Raw genomic sequence first — 14,635 nt, forward strand, 5'->3', positions numbered from 1 at the left:
CTGGTGCGCACCAAACAAGCGGACCGAGACCGCTAAAAAGATGGGTCTCGGTCCGCTTCCAAACGAACTCTGGTGCGGTTCGATTGATATATGAACACAACACAGACCAAAGACATGTAAACGGACCAAAAACCGGACGTATAATGTCACAAGATGCGACGCATAATGCAGCTGATTTGACGACGCGGAAAGATCGGTGTACGTTATCCAAAATGAGTAACTTTAACGTTAGAGGGCAAACATAGAGCAACGAGGAAGAGCCTCATCAATATTTGGTCTGACGAGCATGTTTCGAAAATGCTAGAAAAAACACACAAAAAGCATACCTGGCTCTTCTCATCAGAGAAGAAGAGTTGGCCATTATTAGCAGGTACAGACGAAAGAGCCGCTGTCTCTTTTGCATAAGAGACGCCCGACTCTTTTCTGCACAACGGAGGAAATCCTGCTGCTGTTTTGAATGTTTTGAACATTTTATGAGCTCTTCATGAGTTCTCAGCGGGTAAAAATAATGCCACATGTACACGCATAAAATGATCGCGTTTAATCCAGCACACAGCGTTGTTTTGAACATTTTATGAGCTCTTCATGAGTTCTCTGGTAAAAAATAATGCCATATGTGTTACACGCATAAACTGATCGCATTTAATCCAGCACACAGCGTTGTTTTGAATGTTGTGAACATTTCATGAGCTCTTCATGAGTTCTCTGGTAAAAAATAATGCCATATGTACACGCATAAAATGCCCGCGCGTGTAATCCGCACACAGCATTGTTTTGCATGTTCGGTAAACGAGCTCCTACGTCATATAAGCCGACCAATCAGGTTGTGAGCGTCTCCCTGTGCCTTTGGTTCGGTAACTTTAGGTTCGCTGTTAAAAATGCCCGTGTGAACGCTAAGCGGACCAGGACTATTATGTTTGTTTTTGTTTTTTGGTCCGGACCAAACTAACCAAACGAACCGAACTACAAGTGTGAACGCACCCTTAGACTACTGTGTAATGACAGCACCCTTCTCAGCTGCTCCCGCAATGGACGGAAAAACTATCGGTATTGATTTTTGACAATAACCGATTATTCAACCAATCAGCTATCAGTGCCGATTAATTGGCATATCCGATGAATCGGTCGACCTCTATCAACAACTACAAAAAACTCAGTTTTACCCCAGTATGTTTCTTCTGTGAGTTTATATTGCTGCTCAAATGTTTTGATTTCTCCACGAATGTCTCTCACAAAGAGACAGGCAGCGTGAGCCTCAACGCGACTTGTTAACGTACACTCAGAGATACAGAGATACACTCATCATGGCATATATTTAGCCTATTCAGATAGGCCTACAGAAGTAACATTTTGTGTATTTTTTACTTTTTGTCAGTACTGGAAACTCCAACAGCCTTTAATTCGTTTGAAAGTTCGTTTTATTGACAAGCTGCAGAGATTTCATCCGTTTTGAAACAATTATATGATTAAATTGTAGGCCCTATATACATTAAATAATTGTTCTTACTACGTGTCATGTTTTGTGTGCAGCTATTATTTTTGTGATGAACTTATTACATTGTAAAACAAAATAAAAAAATAAAAATAACAAAAATAAGGATGAATGAAGTTTGCAAGGTAACAACATGATTTTAGATTTAATTATAATATTGTACATGAGTCAAGAAAGTCAGTCGCCCTGTGAGGAAAGTGATTCGCTGTGTGAGGAAAGTGATTCGCTGTGTGAGGAAATTGAGTTGCTGTGTGGAAAGTGATTGAGTTGCTGTGAGGAAAGTGATTCGCTGTGTGAGGAAAGTGAGTCGCTGTGTGAGGAAAGTGATTCACTAGCTATGTCCCAAAGTGAAGGGTGCGCACTTCGAAGGCCATGCATTTCGAAGGTCAGACCAGGCCACGCCTTCAAAGTGCACAAAGTGCACGAAGCGGGACGAGGAACAGGGTTGCCAGGTCTGAATAATAAAATCCCTCCAATTGTTATTCAAAAAAGTATCGGAATCACGGCCAGAATGGGCCAAAATATCCCAAAATGCTGGGCGCGGGCGGTAGAAATATTGCTTAAGTAAAAACAACTTAACCTGTGGACTATAGGTTACAAATTCCCCAAAGCAACAAAGCAACAGGCTACTGTTGCAACCACATTCCAGACTTGGCAACAATGAACCAAGCGTCGTTAATGGCCTAGCAGGTTGTGACAACTGACAGCGGACGTTCATGAGGACATATATAGGAGATATATATTTATTTATTTATTTTTTAGCTTTTTTTTTAGCTTTTTATTGGGTTTTGACATGCTTCAAAGCCTGCGAGGATGGAAGACCGGACCGTAAATCTGTAGCCGGTTAAATATTGCAAATATTAGTTAACAGTTTATTTCTTATGTTAAATGTAACTACAATATATTTTAAACATGTATCCTATATAGCCTACGTCCAAGTTTTTTTTTTAAGTAGGCCTACTTATTTTTATTCAACTCATCATCTCAGATGCATTGTCTACTTTTTATGACATGCCAGCCGTCGACTGATTCAGCCCCGCAGAGCTGCGGACAGTGGAAATATGCCCTGTTCATCCCAGAAGATGATGTCCCTCTCAGGCCTTACCAGAGTCTCTATTGTGCATTATTCCCCATCCCGGTCCAGCTCCAGCTTCTCCCGCTCAACGCAATGAAAGTGTAGAAAAGTGTTTTCTTCTGGTTTGGCCTATAATTCAAATTTCTGTTGTTTCTGATGTAAAACTTAAGTTATATTATTGGTCTATAAATAGGCTATAGTTGTAAAAAGCCTACTTTAGGTAGGCTAATGTATAGACCAATTTACACATTTTAAATTACATGACAAGAAAATATATACAAAAATATATAAATGTGTTTAATGTAGCTACAAATTATAACGTGCATTACAGAAATAAACAATGTAGGCTATAGAACAACCACTTCTCTTTAATTTAGCCTACGTTTGAAGTTAACGAAAATGAACAATAGACATTAGTTTCTTTGTTTAATTTACAAATAACTTGCATAAAAAATAAAATAAAAAATAATAATATAGCCTAGCCATTTAAATTGTTCTGTGTCGGCCACGCATTCAGGCTTAGGAGGATCGATCTTTCGGTGACCATCGACAGTGAACATTCATTCATTCATATAAAAAACTTTATTATTACACGGACAATTCCTATCCCCAGTGTCTCTCTTTCTGTAAGGGAAATTTAAAAGATAGATTCTGGAAACAAAATCTAAATTTAGCTGGATCAGTCGGGTCGGGAATAAAATAATTTATAGCGGGTGAGCACGGAGTGAATTTTAATCGCGAGCGTAATGGTGCGGTGCGGAATAGCGGGAGCGGGACAAAAATACAGCCCTGCGCAGATTATATTTTGAAGGCTATTTAAATTAAGTGTATTAAAAAAAAGAAAGAAACAGCGGAAAGGGCGATAATGGACGGATTCATCTTCTTGAGAGAATGGTTGAGAAATAAATAGCATTTAAAAATTGGGAAATAAAAGTTCATCTTGCTTGCTCAGGGCAGGGATCTGGGAACTGTGCGAATGCACTAAACGTTTTATTTACTTCAAGCGCTTGCGCTGTTGTGTTCAATAGTATCCAGGCTACACTTGAGTTACTGGCCGCTATACCGTCTTTAACTGGGAAATCTGATCGAGTTCCGAGGGAATGCGGATGGACCACCAGTGTGCTATGAATTCTGGGATAGCGAAGGTTGCGAAGTTGTGGGAAGGTTCCATCTGCTGTAGCCTTCCTTTGCCTGAGAACCGAAAGGCGCATTTTGAAGTCGCTCATGAATTGCAGCATCCTTCGTCGCACCGCTGTGACGCAATCGCACTTCAAATGTGGCCTTCAGAGATGCAGCTTTCACTTTGGGACAGCCTTCGTAGTGCCGCTGTGACGTAATCGCACGTCCAATGTGGCCTCCAGAGGGTACAGCCTTCACATTGGGACAGCCTTCGTAGTGCCGCTATGATGTAATCGCACTTCAAATGCAGCCTTCGAAGTGCACGCACTTCACTTTGGGACACAGCTACTGTGTGAGGAAAGTGATTCGCTGTGTGAGGAAAGTGAGTCGCCTGCTGCGTGAGGAGAGTCAGTCGTCAGCCATGTGAGGAAAGTACTTATACAGATCCACTGCCTCTGAGTGGGTAAGTCAGTAGTTACTGGCTATAGTATAGTGATTTCCCAAGACAAGTTATTAGTCTTATTTTTGGACCTTCCCGCCTGCCATATATATATATATATATATATATATATATATATATATATATATATATATATTGCTTTTTTTTTTTTTACTAGAAGTATCAAAGTAAAGCATGTATTTTAAAATCATGGTTTGATGTTATATTGCATATAGTGAAATTAAATATAATTAATATTTACTTAATTACTTAATGAGTGTTAAGTTCAATAGTAAGTAGATTTTGCTTGATAGTGGGTTAGTACAGAGCTTGGAAATTTACTCAAAATGTGTTTGTGCAAATTGTAATTAAGATTTTATCAAGTAAATCCTACAAATTTTTTTCAGTGTGCACTGTACTTTATTAAAATGACAGAATATTGCTGTAAAATAAACTACAAGAGGGGGCGTGGCTTGGCCTCAATGGAGTAAGCGGTGTTTGGCGTGAGCTCCCGTTAAATCTCTATTTTAACCAAAAAACGTAAGGTGTAATCCTTCTCATGAAACAGTAAAATATTTCTAAAACTACATCGGATAGTGGTACGAATCCACGGCGGAGCCCTGATGGACACGAGGCTGAAGAAATTTAAATATACGGGATCCTCGAAAACAAGGCCTAACACCGCGTCGGACCAGGGTACTACGAAGAGCCCAGCTAAAGCGACTCCGCCCTCACCTGCTTTGGGAGAAATGGACGTAGAAGGATTGAAAGCAGAGATCCTTCTCTCTCTGAAAGCTGATATTTCGGCTGTGATAAAGTCAGAGCTGAAAAATGCTCTCACGGATGACTTCGAAATGCTCAAGAATGAGCTGAAGGCGGTGAAAACGGAGATAATAAACAACACCGCGGCACTGAAGTCCGAGATCGACCAGGTGAAAGGTAGCATCAAGGAGGTAGAGGGGGGGTTATCAGCATGGTCGGATGAAGTGGTTACCTTACAAAAAACTGTGAGTGAGATGAAGGCAGACATGGCAGAACTGAAAACGAAGTGTGAGGATATGGAAGGGCGAATGAGGAGATGTAATATAAGAATCATCGGAGTACCCGAAACTCCCGACTCCAGTACTACAACCTCTGTATCAAAATTGCTAACTGAGGTGCTACAGTTGGATAAAGAGCCGTTGATCGACCGATCGCACCAGAGCTTAGGGCCGAAAAAGCCGGGCGGGAAACCTCGCGCCATTGTTGCCAAGCTTCATTATTACCAAGACTGTGTCCAGATACTACAACGCGCGCGCACTCGGGGTCCTATCCGTTACAACGGGGAACCAATTACCATCTTCCCGGACTACACGGTAAATGTGGCTAAAGCTCGGGCTGCTTTCACAGAGGCGAGGAAGCTGCTTCGCGACCGACAGGGTGTCCGGTACGGGATTTTGTTTCCAGCGCGATTTCGGGTCACGTACAGAGGGGAGGACAGGGAGTTCACTGACCCGGACAAAGCTATGACCTATATCAAGAAGAATATTCTTCCTTCCGCGGAGGCCGCAGAGTGTTCATGAGACCGATCTTTTCAAATGAACATAATACATCTGTCGACTAACGGGTACGGTGAACATGTGTTTTTATCACTGTGCCAGATGTCACCAGGTACAAATTTAAAACACAATGTTTACATTCTATATACTGTCCCACTTTCTTATTTGTAATGACGTCCAGCTTGAACAGTGCTCATAGTCATACTATTTCATGTTCAGTTTAGTAGTGTCACTACTAGTATTGGTTTGCTGTTCCTGCTTAATGGATATCCCGAACTAAAATGAAAGACACTCTGTTTCAGTTCCTGATTATTATTATGGGTTAATTAGGACAGTCCTAGTTGGCTATTTGTAAGGAATCATTACACCAGATGTAATGCTACTTAAGGAAGTTAATGCTGTATAGTTTTGATACTCAGCATGGTTAATATATTCTCTACCAAGAATAACAACTTTTGTTTACTGTGCATTGTTCCTAGAATTGTATTACTCTACACCTTACAATTCTTTATTTTCTTTTTGTTGGAGGTTTGACGGGAGCCCCAGTGCTTAGCTTTAGTTCCCTACCACAAACACTTAATGTGTGGATTTTTTTCTGAGGGCTGTTGGGATCACCTGGTTCATGTGGGTGATAGGGGGTGGGCAATTACTGGACCTATTTACGAACTGAGGCTACTTTACCAGACTTCTATTTCATCTTTGTTTATGTTTTTTTTTTTTTTTTTTTTTTTATGTTTTTGTGTATTTGGGTTTCATATATGGTGCTTACCTCGCTGTATACACAATATGGCCAATATAAATAATTCAAGAGGTTATGAAGGCTGCCCTGTTAACTTCATAAGCTGGAATGTTAAATCACTTAACCATCCAGTGAAATTTAAAAAAGTATTCTCACACCTAAAACAGCTCAATGCAGATATTGCATTCTTACAAGAGACCCATATACGTTCTTGTGATAGTTCTCGCCTGGTTAGGGGATGGGCTGGCCAGGTGTATCAATCCAATTTCTGCTCAAAGGCTAGGGGTGTTGCTATTATGATAAGTAAAAATGTACAGTTTACGGCATCTCATGTGCAAACGGACTCTGCAGGGCGATATGTCATTGTGGTAGGAAAATTATACTCGCTCCCAGTTATATTAGCCTGTATCTATGCCCCGAACTGGGATGATTCTACATTCTTCACAAATTTTTTCTCTCGATTACCAGACCTGACTTCACATCATCTTATATTTGGCGGTGACACCAACTGTGCACTTTCCCCTCTTCTAGATAGGAGTATTTCTAAGAGGGCATCCCTGACGAAGTCAGCTCACTCTATTCAGCTCTTCCTGAAGACCTATGGTGTAGCAGATGTATGGCGGTTTCGTAACCCCACCTCTATGGCGTACTCATACTTTTTCCCGGTGCATAAGACATATTCACGTATTGATTACTTTTTCCTGGACAAAAGAATTCTGCATCTCACAAAAGAATGTGATTACGGGGCCATGGTCATCTCGGATCATGGTCCCTTAATCATGAAAATGTACATTCCTAATACACAGTCTACATATCGCTCATGGCGGTTTAATTCTCTGCTTCTGTCAGAAGATGAGTTTACTAGGTTCATATCGTCTGAAATCAAACTGTTTCTTGATATCAATCAAACCCCAGGGATGTCCTCATCTACTGTTTGGGAGTCCTTAAAGGCGTATTTAAGGGGTCAAATTATTTCATACTGCGCAAGCAAAAGGAGGGCTAACACTGAGCGTATTAAAAAATTAGCAGATGAGATATTAGAATTAGACAGGCTACATAGCTTTTCCCCATCAGCAGATGTAATAAAGAAACGCTTGTCATTACAGACAGAGTTTGATCTCCTGTCCACCCGATATGCTGAATACCTTGTTTCCAAATCAAGGCATGGTTATTATAAACATGGGGAAAAGTCCGGCCGAGCACTTGCTCACCAACTGCGCCAAAGAACTGCTAATCAAACCATTTCTGAAATTAATGATGAATGTGGTCAAAAATGCACTGACAATGAGAAAATCAATTCATGTTTCAAGAAATTCTACCAGATATTATATACTTCGGATGGGCCCACTAACCCTGCTGTCCTAGAAGAATTTTTTAAATCCCTGAAAATGCCCTCTGTAGATCTAGATCTCTCGGCTGATCTGGAAAGAGATCTTTCAGCTAAGGAGATAGTGTCAGCAATCGGTGCTATGCAAAGTGGCAAATCTCCAGGGCCAGATGGCTTCTCAACCGAATTTTTCAAAAAGTTTTCTGACCAGCTAGCCCCTCTGTTATTGTTAGTATTTGAAGAATCTTTAGTCGCCAATTCCCTGCCCCCAACCATGCGTCAAGCAGTCATCTCTCTATTACTTAAAAAGGATAAAAATCCCCTTAATTGCAGTTCATACCGCCCTGTTTCTTTGCTGAATACAGATGCAAAGATTCTTGCCAAGATTTTGGCACGTCGACTTGAAAACATTATTCCCTCTATTATTTCGTCTGACCAGACGGGATTTATAAAAAATCGGTTTTCATTTTTCAATATCAGGCGTCTTTTTAATATCCTTTATTGCCCCACTCCACCCGATTCTGGGAATATCGAGGTGATGTTGTCACTTGACGCTGAAAAAGCGTTTGATAGGGTGGAGTGGGACTACCTTTTCAAGACTTTAGAATCATTTAATTTCGGCCCTAAATTCATCTCCTGGATCAGACTCCTATACGCGCTTCCAGTGGCTGCGGTACGCACCAATAATAACCTATCCACGTACTTTGAGCTGAAGCGGGGCACTAGGCAGGGGTGTCCTCTTTCACCACTTTTGTTTGCCGTTGCACTTGAGCCACTTTCATTAGCCCTGAAGCAGTGTCCCACCATCAAGGGGATACACCGGGCGGGTTCGGAGCATAAAGTGTCACTTTATGCGGATGACATGTTGTTATTCATATTGGACCCCCTCTCAAGTCTTCCTGAATTATCGAGCCTGCTCACAAAGTTCGGAAGTATATCTGGTTATAAAGTTAACCTTCAGAAAAGTGAACTTATGCCTATCTCTTCTGTAGACAGATCATATCTTGGGTCAATTCCTTTTAAATTTAGCCCTAAAAAAATAAAATATTTAGGTATATGGGTCACACGTAACCACAAGGATCTTTTTAAGGCTAATTATCACCCCCTCTTAAGTAACCTCAAACAAGACCTTGAGCGCTGGGATCCTCTGCCTCTCTCCTTAGGAGGGAGGATTAACACAATTAAGATGAATATTCTCCCTAAGTTTTTATATTTATTTCAATGTCTTCCTATCTATCTAACAAAATCTTTTTTTTCTAAACTAAATAGTCAGATTTCATCCTTTATATGGCATAAAAGGCAGCCCAGGATTAATAAAAATATATTACAGAAGCCTCGCGCAGTGGGAGGTATGGCTCTTCCAAATTTTATGCATTACCATTGGGCTGCTAATATTAGAGCACTGCTGTATTGGTTGAGAAATGATTACGCGGATGTCAATAGTACAGAATGGATGGTGTTAGAGAAGGCTTCCATTGGACCAAGCTCCCCAGCAGCTTTATTATTTTCCAAATTACCTTTCAAACAGCCCATCTCATCCTTCACCACTAATCCAGTAGTTATCCATTCAATTAAAACCTGGAACCAGTTTAGAAGGACCTTTAATCTCACTGATCTTTCACTTCTTACACCATTGATAAAGAATCACATGTTTGTTCCATCAATAATGGATGAAGCTTTTAATGTGTGGGCAAGAAATGGTATAGGTACATTATCTGACCTCTACATTGAAAATAGGTTTGCCACTTTTATACAATTGCAACAGAAATATGGTCTTCATAAATCACATTTCTTCAGATATTTACAGCTTAGAGGTTTTGTGGCTTCTAACTCTGACTGTTTCCCGTCTTGCCCTTCTGAATCTCTGCTCGAAACAATATTAAAATATAAAGTTAACATAAAACAAGTAATAGGCAAAATTTATACATTGCTGAATACACATAACATGAGTAGTCTCGATAGCCTTAGAATCAAATGGGAAACAGACTTGGACGAAACGATTTCAGATGAAATATGGCAAAAAATTATACAGCGAATCTACTCTTCCTCTATTTGCCTCAGACACAATGTGATTCAGTTTAAAATAGTGCACCGTCTTCATTGGACTAAGGATAGACTGTCTAAGATTAAGACGGGTATTGACCCTACTTGTGATCGGTGCAGGCAGGCTCCTGCCACACTGCTGCACATGTTTTGGTTGTGCCCTAAGCTACAAAATTTTTGGCAGTCCATCTTTGAGGCATTCTCTGTCATATGTGGAAGAGTTATACACCCATCTCCTATGATTTCATTGTTTGGTGTGGCTCCGGTAGATGCCGCCTTTTCTGGGTGCCATCTGAGCATGATGGCCTTCTGCTCTTTGTTGGCTAGGAGGCTCATCCTGTTTAAATGGAAAGATGCACTCCCCCCAACATTTGGCCAATGGATTAGGGAGGTCATGAGTTATGTTCACTTAGAGAAAATTAGATATACTGTAAGAGGGTCCACTAGTAAATTTTATGCCATTTGGCAGTCATTTATTTCCTTTGTAGAAGGCATGGCAGCTACTGACCTATCTATATAACCCAATTGTGTGTACATTTTTTTTTTTTTTTTTTTTTTTTTTTTTTTAATTGTATTTGTATTTATTTAAAAAAATATATATATATTTTATTTTATTTTATTTTATTTATTTATTTTTTTATGCTGTCTTTTTCTTTTATTCACTGAGATATTTGAAGTATATATGTATGAAACTGCAGACTCATACTTGATTATGTCTGGATGCATGGAAATTTGTTGGGTGTCCAGTACCTGTGGGTGGGGGGGACTGGGGAGTAGTTGTTTTGTCTGTTTGTATGGACAGGAACTAGACTTGACTATTTCATGTGTGAATTGTATATCGTTTGTTTGTTATATTTGAAAATAAAAGAGACCTTGATCTGAAAATAAACTACAAGTTTAATTCAATTTTACTGTATTTCACATACAACAATTAACTGTAAATTGCTTTGCAGCATTATTCTGTAATCAATTTTACAGCGACTAACAACATTTCTACAGGATTTCATTGGCAATTTTTTTTCCAGTAAATTCGCCGCCGCAGCCCAGCAGCAGCCTCCACCCAGGCGGAGGCGTGGAGCCGGCTGCGGGAAGGACGGCCAGCCTGCTCAGGCAACTGCCAAGCCAGGTGGCAAGCATCGTCGTAAGAGACCCTGAGACGGGCCACCCAGAGATGGAGGATCCTACTCAACAGGAAGTGGCAGCAGCACCACTTCCTCCCCCCAGAGGAGGGCTGGGGGGCTCCCCTGTGACATTTACATCTGTCCCGCCACTGGCCCCGCAGTGGTACCCAAAACTTCACAAAAAGAGCAGTTTCCAAAATCTCTGGGTGCCAAGAGAGCGCGCTTGGTGGTGTTCGACGCTTCCATGCCTCGTCACCCTCAGGCGCCTCTCCAATCGCCAGCAGGTGGCCCCTCAGTGGAAGCAGGTAAGTGTTGCCACACGCACGCAGACCCCACCACGGGCCGCCTCTGCGCCGTCCGGGTTGGATCCCTGCATGCCGCTACGCTGCCCCGCTGCGGGTACGTCTGTGGTGCCGTTGGTCCCGCTGGTGCAGTCGCTGGGGGCCTGGCTAGCGCTCCCCAGCCCGTCCACTGGCTCATCCGCACCATCAGACTCGGCTATGCGATTCAGTTCACCCGGCGTCTCCCCAAATTCAGGGGCGTTCACTTCACCTCTGTGTCGAAGGAGGGTGCCCCGGTGCTTCAGGCAGAGATCGCAGTCCTACTGGCGAAGGACGCGATCGAGCCGGTCCCTCCAGCCGATATGAAGACCGGCTTTTACAGCCCGTACTTCATTGTACCCAAAAAAAAAAAGTGGCGGGTTACGGCCGATCTTGGATCTGCAGTTCTTGAACCGGTCCCTTCACAGGCTACCGTTCAGAATGCTAACACAGAAATGCATCTTCAGGTGCATCCGTCCCCAAGATTGGTTTGCATCGGTCGACCTGAAGGACGCGTACTTTCATGTCTCGATTCTTCCTCAACACAGACCGTTTCTACGTTTTGCGTTCGACGGACGAGCATATCAGTACAAGGTCCTACCCTTCGGGCTCTCCCTGTCGCCCATGTCTTCACGAAAGTCGCGGAGGCAGCCATTGCTCCCATGAGAGAGCGTGGTGTTTGCATTCTCAACTACCTCGATGACTGATTCTAGCTCAGTCACGAGAGCAGTTGTGCGAACACAGGGACATGGTGCTCCAGCACCACAGCCATTTGGGGCTTCGGGTCAAATGGGAGAAGAGCAAATTCTGCCCGACGCAGAGGATCTCTTTACTCGGTATGGAGCTGGATTCGGTCGCCCTGACAGCGCGCCTCACCGAGGAGCGTGTCCAGTCGGTGTTGAACTGCTTGAATTCGTTCAAACGCAGGACAGCGGTCCCACTGAAACAATTTCAGAGGCTCCTGTGGCATATGGCACCATAGCTGCAGTTACGCCGCTCGGGTTGCTCCATATGAGACCGCTTCAGCACTGGCTACACGACCGAGTCCCGAGGTGGGCGTGGCACATCAGATCCCTCCGTGTCTTAGTCACACTGAGGTGCCGCCAAACCTTCAGCCCGTGGTCGGACCCTGGGTTTCTACGGGTGGGGGTGCCCCTAGAACAGGTGTCCAGGCATGCGATTGTCTCCACAGATGCCTCATCCACTGGCTGGGGTGCCACGTACAATGGGCTTGCAGTTTCAGGTCTGTGGACGGGGCCTCAACTGCAATGGCACATCAACTGCCTAGAGTTGTTAGCAGTTCGTCTTGCCCTGAGCCGCTTCAAGATGCCGCTCCAGGGCAAGCACGTTCTGGTCAGCCCGCCAACTCGCCCGCCACCTCCTGTTGTGGAGTCAGAAGTATCTGAGGTCACCTTGTGGCACTCACATTCCGGGGCTGCTTAATCGTGCGGCCGACGAGCTCTCACGACAGCCAGTGGTTCCGGGAGAGTGGAGACTCCATCCCCAGGTGGTCCAGCTGATTTGGGATCGCTTCAGGTTCTAGGTGGCCTGCCACATGCTGTGGCAGACACCATCACTTCCGCTAGAGCTCCCTCCACGAGGCACCTCTATGCGTTGAAGTGGAACCTGTTCGACGACTGGTGCTCTTCTCGCCAAGAAGACCCCCGAAGATGTTCGGTCGGGGCCGTGCTTTCCTTTCTACAAGACTCGTATCCAGGCCGGGGTCTGTCTCCCTCCACCCTCAAGGTGTATGTGGCCGCAATCGCTGCCCATCACAAGCTAGTAGAAGGTAAGTCTTTGGGGAAGCACGACCTGATCGTCAGGTTCCTGAGATTGTCAGGTTCCTGAGGGGCGTGAGGAGATTAAAACCCCTCTATACCCTCTTGGGACCTGTCTCTGGTGCTCAGTGCACTTCAGAGACCACCCTTTGAGCCTTTGCAGTCAGTGGAGTTAAAAATTCTGTCTCTAAAGACAGTGCTCCTTACAACATTGGCCTCTATCAAGAGGGTAGGGGTACTGCAGGCATTTTCAGTCGATGAATTGTGCCTGGAATCCGTGCCGGACAACTCTCACGTAATCCTGAGACCCCGGCCTGGATACATGCCCAAGGTTCCTACCACTCCCTTCCGTGAACAGGTGGTGAGCCTGCAAGTGCTGCCTTCGGAGGAGGCAGACCCAGCCCTGGCTTTTCTCTGTCCTGTCCGAGCCCTTCGGACTTATGTAGACAGAACACAAAGCTTTAGTACCTCAGAGCAGCTCTTCATCTGTTACGGAGGACAGCAGAAGGAAAAGGCTGTCTCCAAGCAGAGGATGGCCCAAGATATTTGTAGAGCTGCAGGCTGGGTGACACCCAACACGTTCGCTAGATTTTATAGCCTACGTGTAGAACTGGTATCTTCCCGTGTACTCACTTTTCATAGTCGGTAGCACCGAAGTGCCCATTCTAGTAACGGCTTGCTGCGCCACTTCCTTCCTCATGGAACGGATACGTGCGCTTTTATGCTCCAGTCGAGTTCCCCAGTATGGCGAACCCTGTCGAGTCCTCCGCAACCCGCTGCAGTCAGACATGGCGGAGCGTCTGACGCCAGGTCTAACACTCGTATGCAGTGTGGAACTTGTGTTAGGCTGGGTCCCATATGTGTATTCTCCACGGTACGGCTTCCTTCGGTGAGCCCGTGTCTTTCCCTTGGCAGAGCCCGCTCTGCCGTCTCAGTGTGGTGAGTGTCCTCCGCCCAACAAGGCCGGGGCCACCCCTGGGACTCCCATATGTAGCACTGCCAATGGCCAGTCCATACATGTAATTTCAACATGGTATCCCCTTTCGGGGTAGTGTGGCTTCCGCAGCGGCCTCCAGGGGCACGCTTTCCCAGCGTTATCCAATAGTCCACTGTTTGGGTCTTGTGGGATGGCAGTGTGACTCTCCCTGCAGGAAATTTCCCGCCCGCTGAGACGGGGTCTGAGGGACTCCGGCAGGTCGCTGGAAGAGGTAGTATCTGTGGCGTTTTCCATAGGGATCCCAATTCGTCGGTCTAGTCCGACGTACGTCAAACATGACCAACTGAAAGGGAACGTCTCGGTTACGTATGGTAACCCTCGTTCCCTGAAGGAGGGAATGGAGACGTACGTCCCATCGCCACAGTTGCTGTACCATCACTGCAGTTTGAGCCACGGGTTCGGCTCCTCAGTGAAAAACAATGGTGCGTGGCGATCGCTTTCGCTTTATACCCGCGCAGCAGGGCTGGGTGTGATATGCAAAGCACGCACGCCAATGTTCAATGGCCCGTTTTCTATATCTCGAAGCTGATAGGGGCTCCCAGATTGGTCGGTCTAGTCCGACGTACGTCTCCGTTTCATCCTTCAGGGAACGAGGGTTACCATATGTAACAGAGACGTTTTTGGGTTTACAGTACTTTTCTGTATGG

The 14,635-nt window shown here is 44.4% G+C and overlaps 1 protein-coding gene across 1 annotated transcript in view; it reads right to left on the minus strand.

Moving 5' to 3' along the window:
• The window catches only part of LOC137058526 (collagen alpha-1(XXV) chain), an 800,473-nt gene that overhangs the window by 333,058 nt on the left and 452,780 nt on the right, over positions 1-14,635 (minus strand). The gene's annotated exons all lie outside the window — the stretch shown is intronic.

Source organism: Pseudorasbora parva, chromosome 1 (genome assembly GCF_024679245.1).
Source record: "Pseudorasbora parva isolate DD20220531a chromosome 1, ASM2467924v1, whole genome shotgun sequence".
NCBI classification, from domain to species: domain Eukaryota; kingdom Metazoa; phylum Chordata; class Actinopteri; order Cypriniformes; family Gobionidae; genus Pseudorasbora; species Pseudorasbora parva.